Genomic DNA, 9,965 nt, shown 5'->3' on the forward strand with positions numbered 1-9,965 from the left:
TCAAGATTAGACTCTATACTTCATTACATCCTTACTCCCATTAACATGACACTACAATAAATTAATAAGTATGACTATGTGGTAACATACACGTTACACATGAGAGCCTAATTATGTATGTGTTTGGCATATTTCTTTTACAAATAGACCGGTGTAGTAATTGGCGTTGCCGTAGCAGGCAGATCACAGGAATGATTCCATGTGTGAGAAAGTCCTCACTTTTGATTTGTTCAGCACAGCACAGCACTGACTTCGGACATTGTACACACTTCTGAGTTTTAGCAGTTTTGTCCCTTCCCTCTTATTCACAACCTATTATTCTATCTACTGTTGAGGTGTGTAAGAGGACATTCATGTTATTTATTTCTGCAAATGGAATGAATGTGTTACAGAGAATGTACTTCTACATATAGATGTCTGCATGTGTGAATGCATATATACTTATAACAAACTCACTGAAGTCCATGAGGTGGTCCAATTAGAACCAACCCATCCAACCCTGGCACGCCTGGATCCATAATTTCATAGCAATAGTTCTTCCACCCCACCCGAATTCAACATACATCCATTGTCCAGTTACTATCACAGCCATGACACACCTACACACATTGCCCTCTCCCAAGAGTTAGGGGCCTTTCACATATGTTGTCCCAACCCGTGTATTCTCAGGCTCTTCTACCATTTATTCCTTGAACATATCTGCCCTTGCTTGTGAAATGGTCGGATGGCCAAACATTCTACCAATTTTTGGGTAGTCCCACCAGGAACTAACCTCTGATTGTAAAGTAGACTTAGCAGATCAACAGTGTTACTCCCACTGGTAATATCCTACCTGTGGTGTGAGTAGCAGAGCTTTGCTCACTCCTGGCCAGCTTGATATGACATACGCTGACAGCGCTATATAATACTGGGGTTGCTGTTGATTCCCTTCTCATTCCTTTTGCATGCTTTATTGTTACGTCATTCATTCTTCATATATATATATATATATATATATATATATATATATATATATATATATATATATTATATATCTGTACATATTAATATACATTTCCTATGCTGAGCACTGCTTAGACCCACGCAAGCGCACTCAGACTTGCTTACTGGTACTTATATATGTTTACTGCTGCTTATTTGTGCTTATATCTGCTTACTAGTGCCTTATTCATTATGACAGTGCCACTTTGATTGAATGACATTTAATTAAACATCTCATGTGGTACTCTTATGTTGATTTTACAGCAAAACGACATTCATTCCACATGGAAAATGATATGTGTTATTGTTGGGCTCGAACCATGAACGCCTGTTCATTAGGCGGATGCTCTCAACACTACACTATTGACATTTACGTTGATTCCGCATGTTTTGCTCTGTTTGAATTATTTTGATATGTAAGCTACACTCTGCGGAGGGCAGTGATGTGCAAACATGCTGTGCTTTGCTTACACCTTCGATATTGCAGCAATACAAATGTATAATAGGGACACGGGGAATCTAATTGTGAAAGTTCTAGGGACGGGACTCAACATTCCCCTACATGCTTGTGTGTTTACTACTTCGATTTTATTTCACTGTTCGTGGACACTCTTGCATGCTTAGCATACATTTCGGTATCCACAGACACTGAATTACTGACTTACTATTAGAGGCAGGCTCTAATATTAAGCATAGTAGGTTGTGCAACTGTCGGGGCATGTTTACAACTATGTAGGGCACTTGTACATGCCCCCTGCACTCACACACACTTTTCTTGTGCACATTGAGGGTGCTGCAGCGCGCCCTCATACATATTCATATGGTGCTGCTGCACCATCTGTAATGAGGACACTCAGAGAAAGGCTAAAACCATCCTTGCACCAAGCTTCTTGAATCCCAGGGCATGTTTAAAACAATGGGTCCAGAGTACCTACTAGATTGACATGCATGAGTAGCAGACAGTCTGTGTAGATATGTACTGTATAGGACACATTGTAAAGTAACAAGTTCAAAGTAATTTGTCAAGTTGTAATTTTATCACTAATTGTAATTTTATCACTGTTTTTGGACCATCATTTTATCTTTACTAGTATTGGTTACCCCATTTAGAGGAAAATTATGTTAAAATATTGTACTCATACAGCTAATGGACTAATATGTACATAGCATTCTTTAGTACATAAATATTTTTTTTAATCCTCAAGTATAAATATACTAAAATAATTACATTCAAATATTTATTATCTAAGCCCAGTTCAGTACTTTACCAAGGTGTTTAATATGTTCACTTCACTGTCAACCAAATGTTAATGGGCAGTTCAGAAATATGACCACAATGTTATAGTTAAAATGACATTGCAATTGTATATTTATAGCACTAAATATTTGCAGTAGCTCATAGTTCTTGTCTCTTATAGATACTATTCTATCTCTAATCTTTTGGTATAAAATGATTAATAAAAGTAAACAGTTAATTCAACAGTTGCAATGAGTTAATAAAAAAGTTCTAAGTCATAAATTGGATTCTGTGATTGCAAAAGAATAAATTAATCAAATTAAGACTAAAGCAGACACAGCTCATAACTGGCAAAATATTTTCACATAATGGTCTGCAAAAGAAAAAGTTGTTAAATACATTCAGGTTTGGTAGTAATACTTGATATCATTGTATTAACTATGTAAAATTGCATTTTGACTTGTATCAAAAGAAGGCTAAAGATTTTGTTTCCTAATGTGTTTTCTATATAATCTGATCAAAAATACATATCAGTATAAAGTATTTTGAGTATGTTTTAAAATAAAAAGAGGGAATTGTTAGAGTATGCTCAACAAGGTATTAAGGTCGAAAGTACAAATATGCAAAGTAAATATGGTATAAAATAAAGCTTGCTTAAATGTAGAAATAGAGTTTAGCAATATGTGAATAGCATCCATACTAATGACTGTGGCTTGAAAAATAAGGAATTTGTTAATGGACATGTCTCCTACAGAATCAGCAAAAATGTATGCATTTCACACTGTCAGCAAAAAAGCTGACCTCTTACAGACTTAAGAACAGAATGTATGCATTTCACATGGTCAGTAAGAACAAAAAAGTGAAAAACAGGATGTATGTAGATACTTTAAAGAATGGACAACAGGACATGTTTCTATCATATGACACTGTTAATTAAGGAAGTTGAATGATCAAGTCAGCATTTGTATGTGTTTTTCCACAAGGTGTTTCCTTAAAAGACAATGGGCAGGATTCACGAAGGCTTGCATGGAGTGTAAGAGACGTGCAACACTCCATGCAAGCCTCGCGATCCAGGAACAGCCCTAAACTCCGTGTAAGAGACCAGCTAAAACTTCTCTTACATGGACTGGGCGTGGACATGCTAAATACCTCACTTGCAGTCAAAAGGTATGCAAATGAGGTATATTAGCGATCCACGAAGCAGAAACCAGTCCGTGTAAGAGATGTTTAGCTGCAGAAATGTACTCAGTTGACAACTGAGTATGTTTCTGCAAATTCCACAACGGAGCCATGTCAGCTCCAAAAAAAGGGTGCATATGTCACAGGCAGCATGCTAATGGCCAAATATGTGGCCATTGGCAAAGTAACCCGATGCAAAAATATAATTTTTTTTCGGCGATTGCCGATGTTTAAACCAAGCACAGCCCCGCGCAAATGGGCTGTGCTGTATAAAACCATAAAAAAGAAGGTTATAAACCCACAAATGTGGGTTTCATGCAATACATGGAATGACAATGCTGGGACGAGCAGACCAAAAACAACATGGCCACCGTGTAGTGGTTGCTAAGGGGGGAAGCTGAGTCTAAGACATGTAACTAAGCATTAGTAGGCAATCTCATGTAAATGAGGGTTAGGATACTGAATCTCACAGTCACATAGCAAATGAGCACAGTCTGAGTAGTGTAAGAGATACATAAGGGGGAGGAATAGAGTAGGAAATAGGTGACATCACAGGGGGGAATGGTAGAAAGAAATGCAGTTCATTGGAGGTCAGTGTAACATGACAGATGACAGACACAGATCATGGAAAGAGGTGTGCCACTAGATAAGTCAGGGAAAGTCAAGAAATGGAAGGTGTACACTGTTACTTACACCAAATTTTCTTGCTGGGCGTGCATCAGAATTAATAGGAAGCTAGCAGGGATAACTGCTGAAGCTAGCAGGTGAAAACAATTAGAAGCAGGCAATTACACAGGCAGAATAGTAGCCCAGCCCAGCACTTAAAACACTGCAAACAGTAGTGCAGGATGTTTCTCTTAAGAGACACTGCAAGACAGGAGTAAGCTAATAGAAGTGAAAACTGAAAAAGCTTCACTCAGAGCAGAAATGTTAGGGGCTGCCATAGCTGTCATAATGAGACATAGGCAACTTGCTGAGGGTGGTGACAATGCAGATGGTGCCAGACAACCCACAGTGAGGAGACGGAGAAGAGTGTACAGGCCCAGGGTCACCTACCATGGGTTACATGAGCTGGAGATAGTAGAGCGCTATAGATTGGACAGAGAGCTCCTGCAGCAAATTGTTGAGCTGTGCAGGCCATGCCTCACACACAGAATCAACAGAGGGGAACCCATCCCAGTGGAAACCAAGGTATGTGTTGGCCTAAGAATACTAGCAACAGGTACCTTCCAGAGACCAACTGGTGATATGATGGGGATATCACAGGCATCAGCCTCCAGGGTACTGCACCAGTTCCTGGATGCCATGTCAGCACATGTCGGTGATCATGTATATTTCCCCAATGCCCGTGAGGTATTGGCCAGCAATATGCATCTCATCCAGCAAATAGCGGAATACCCTGAGGTAGTGGGTGCAATAGACTGCACGCAAATACACATCAAAACACCAGCCGGTGAGCGGGGTAGGGCCTACATTAACCGCAAGGTCTTCCCCTCCATCAACTGCCAGGGCGTGTGTGATGCCCAGGGCATAATAATGAATGTGTGTGCTGGCTGCCCTGGGAGTTACCACGATTCCCACATCTGGCACTTGACGCAGCTGTACCAGACATTTGCCAATGGGGACATCCCACACGAACACCTAGTGGGGGATGCAGGTTATGCACTGGAGCCATGGCTGATGACACCCATCAGAAAAGCACACACACCTGAACCGGAACGCCATAATAAGTCACACGCACAAACATGTAATGTAATAGAGCGTGTGTTTGGGCTGCTCAAGTCACGGTTCCGGTGTCTGGACACATCTGGTGGAGCCTTGCAGTACACACCAACTACATGTACCCAAATTTTCATGGTATGTGCTATGCTACATAATATGATCTTGCGAAAACAGCTGCAGCAGGACCAGCATAGGGCTGGGGCAAACAGCCTCCCACCATTGCCAAGGCCATCACAGGCAGAGCGTGACTCAGAGGAGGAACAACCTGAGCCTGCCCCAGTAGGCAGGAGGAGGCGTGCCCAGTATGCCCTGGCCTTGGCAAAGAGGCAACGCATAGCACATACACTGGCTCAGTAGGAACCCTGGGAATGATACCCCCTCTGACTCACTCAAATAATAACATGGATGCCTAAAATGACATGACCTGCTCACAAACATGTACAGGGAAGTGTAATATGTGCATCCGACAGAGGCAGCCCTGCAGCACCACCTGAGGCATGAATGCCATGTGTTAAGTAATGTAACACCATGTACTATATGCACACCTGAGCACCCTGACTAACATCCACCCTCACCAAGCATGAAGCCACAAAATGACGATGGGATGATCAAGTAAATAACTGGCTGAAGTAATGCAGTTAGTCAAAGGGGAGCCAATGTGTCTCAGGCTGGGAAGACATGCGGAGCATGACATGATGCACCACCTGCTAGGGGTGGCGTGTACCTATCATTCCATGCCTCATGGATACTGGCAAAGGCTGTCAGTACCCACAGCATGCCCTGAATAGGTAAGTCTCAAAACACAAACCCACCTTCATAGGTTCCACAAGGGATAGGAACCTAGATGTAATGCTACCCAATGCCAGAAGTCTAAACAGCAAGATGTGTGCAGTGTAAACGCACACAGTATGGAGAATGTAGATACCAGTCCTGTAATAGAGAACTGGGTCAAGGCTCACATCAGCACCCTAACACTACCAGGTCACACCTCATACTGTGCTGTACAGCCGCAAAACATGGAACAAGCTACAAAAGGAGGTTGATTAGCAAGAAATGGCAAGGATAACCACACCCCCATGTTGGTACCACAACAAGAAGCAGCATGGATTAGCCATGGTCAAATACCAATGGCTAAAATCACCTCCCAGTATATAGCCTGCTGCAGACTACTGTCCTAATACCAGGACCTGCACCTGGCCTATGTTGGAATACATGAATATATCAAGCCCCCCAAACCACATTATATTGCTTGACTGAAAATACCCAGACATACACCTGGAGCATTATACTAGCACCAACACAGTAGGAGAAAAGTTCCCAGAATCCATAAACAAAAATGCCCAGGAACAATGTACCACTCTCACAAGAGGGGTAAGCATACTGGATGTGATAATCAGCAACATGTGTACTGGATGGCAAGATGAGAAGTGTGTCCCTCACCGGTAAGACCAGACCATAGAGTAATCACACTGGATATACATATCCCGACCCCAGTCCCTGGCCAGAATACCACAGTGAAAAACATGTGTAAAGCATAGGTTGCAGCCCTCCAAACTGATGTTGAATCCACGAAAGGCCCTGTGCAAGTGCAGAATATGGGACACACCACAGAACATGTTATACAGGCATTCCATGAACACAGCCAGGAATGCTTGGAGTATGCAATCATAAATAACAACAACACACAATGCCATACACGCAGGCATCTGGCATGCTGGACTCCAGCCATTACCAAACCATGCAAGAGAATGAGGAAGCTACCACATGATAGAGCAAACATAAAAAGGGAAGTAATCACTGACCAGTAGTATGGCAATAACATATGTCCACACATACAATCCACTAAGTCCAGCCACAACAAGTAGAATCTGTGAATCCAGATGCAATGTGACACCAGTCCCAAGTACACAGACAACCACAACACCCCCCAATAAATACAAATATATGTGATAGATGCAACCATGTATCCAAACCAGAGGTTGAGCTCCACCAACTCAGTACTGTCAAAACTAGTCAGGAGGAGAAGGTAACCACATACACCACAAACCCAGTCCCACATAGACCTACCACAACTGTAAACCAAACACATAAACACAGACAAATATTCCCGGAGGCCTTAATTACAAACACACCACACCAACAGAAGCCTCCAAAGCAGATCACAAGCAACCACAACCTTCAAACATAGCACATGCAACGAATAGTACAGAAAGCTGGTGTGCCAAACAGTCACAGGCCAGAAGGAGAAACAACATGCCTGATACAGTTGTAATAGGTGTCTGTATAGGCAGACACACTGCTGTCCCACTCACCAGACTGAACAAGGGAAAGGGTAGAGTAAGCTGCCTGTAGGCTGCCACAAAATGCCACATAACACAAGTAAGCAGGTCACCCCAAAGCAAGCAGAAATATGATGCACTCAATGTCCATGCTGGTGTGAATGACCTGAGATGTACCTCCCTGGTCAACATGAAAAGAGACATGGATGATCCCTCTGAGTATGTACCCCAGGCCGGTATGACACTGGCTGTGTGCAGCATCCAACCCTCACCAAGAATGATGCCACAGTACAAACACAGAATGCTCATGTTTAACAGCTGGCACAGTTACAGCTGTCAGTCCAAGAGGGTCTAATGTCTGTCTGCTTGAGATGTCAAGCATGACAAGCCATGCTGCTGTTCCAGGGATGGCTTGCACCTGTTACCCCTGTGCGTCTGGATACTGGATAAGGCCTTTGCTGCCTCCATAGAGCCGTATGTAGGCAAGGCCAAAAAGACTACCCACCACCCTAGAAAACATAAGTGGTAGGAAACATAAGGATAATGCTGACCAATGCCAGATGTGTAAACTGCAATATGCATGCCCCTGAGGCACTTCCCATTATGGAGAACATCGATGTCTGTGCAGTGACAGAAGCCTGCTGCAAGCGCAGTGATAGCACACCAGCACTACTAGGTTATACCACATATCATGTGTTATGGCCCCAACACCTGCACCAAAACATCAAAGGAGGGGGAGTATCCATATGCAGCACAGACACCCATATGGCCAGGTAACTGACAATGCACAAAGCAGCGGAGACCACCCATGTGCACCTAAGTGTAGTCCAAACTGCTGTACAGTCTGTAGCATGTGACAGACCACACTCTCACACACAAGAACTCCACCCAGACATCCTGAAGACACTGGACAGTACGAATGTCCCACCAAATACCAGACAAGGTACACACAAATTACCACATAGGTGGCAAAGCATTATGTATGCAATGAGTAATCAGGGACCTAGGGACACAAGTCGACAGTAATCTGTCATGTGACACTCACAATGTCAATGTGGCTAGGAAGATTGTCGATATTGGACACCGTATCATGAAAGGATTCACATCTACATCAACAGAGGTCACTGTGCCGCTGTACTGTTCCCTTATCAGACCCATAATCTAGTACAATGACTCATATGGGATGTACCGTACGTGACACCTGCAGCGGTTCGGAAGACCTCATAGTCACCCCACCAACAGGATAAAGGGTGTGAAATTTATGTCATATGCTGCCTGGCTGTAGACACCCCAGCTGAATGCAGTCACAGACTGCCTACACAGAGGCATTGTATGTCTGTTGTACAAGGCCATGTCCAACACAGGAGTAATGGACATGCTCCACCACAGGAAGTCAGATCCATTGGAGCTGTGAGAGTGACAGATGTCAGCCTCAACACATAATGAAATAAGATGTGCTGGAGGGACAGATACATAACCCAGAGGCTCCCCACACCCAGAAACAGGATCCCAATCCATGTTAGGCAGGGCCCCTCACTGACACCCCTCAACAGGAATATTGCCAAGTGTATGGATGATCGTACATGTATACTGGGGGTCCTCACTGTGTCACGACCAGACAGAGGCACAGTGAAGACATTCATAAATGGCCGTAATAGAACATAGCAAGGGGTGGCGAAAGACACACACACTCTGGCTAGGCTTATTAATGGCCTAGGGTGTATAGCCTAGTATGAACCCATGAACCTATGAAGATACAAAATGTACAGGACACTAAGGATAATCACAAGGCTTACCTAACTGATGGTAGGAACCATGTTGGGCATCCACAGATATGTTCTGAATCACACAGATATTACAAACAACATACCAAACACACACACATATTGCTAACATACAACCTGTCAGGTGCAGTGCAAACACCCCCCCCCGAGAGTGCAAAATACCTATCCCAGCAGACTGATGGTCCCCTGACATTGCAGATGCTGAGGTAACAGCCATCATCTGCAAAGCAGAACGCACAGCAGCAAAGGTATGTGATGGTGTCCTGGGCTGAGGCCAACATGGACTCCAAGAATAATGGAATGCCAAATCACACTACTGCCCAATGTCAGCCTTACCACAGGATATGTACCCAAAGAGCAGTGTACAACAACAGTGGTCCATCACAACAAAGGTGTTGCTTGAATGGATACTGCAAACTACCACCCCATGATCCTGACAAGCTTGTTCTGCACAGCTATGGAAAGGATCAGTATGTACCGCAGACAGAAGGCTATTGTGGACCTACTGATACTGGACCCTACACAGTGTGGCTGTCGTAACTGCAGATCCTGCCCCTAAACATGTTTGACCCATTTGAAGCAGTCATTAAGGTCATTGATGAGGGCAATGTGCTCCACACAGCTTAGCTGGACCATGCACATGCATCTAGACAATACCGTACAAGTTCAGTACTATGTCAGTAGAGGGGTTGCAAACCAGACCAAGGACAGAACTGACATGGTCAGACATGCCGCATCCATGTCAGACTACAAAGCAGATATGAGTGGCATCCCACAAGGCCT

Source organism: Protopterus annectens, chromosome 7.part0, assembly GCF_019279795.1.
Source record: "Protopterus annectens isolate FY-2018-M chromosome 7.part0, PAN1.0, whole genome shotgun sequence".
Classification (NCBI taxonomy): Eukaryota; Metazoa; Chordata; order Ceratodontiformes; family Protopteridae; genus Protopterus; species Protopterus annectens.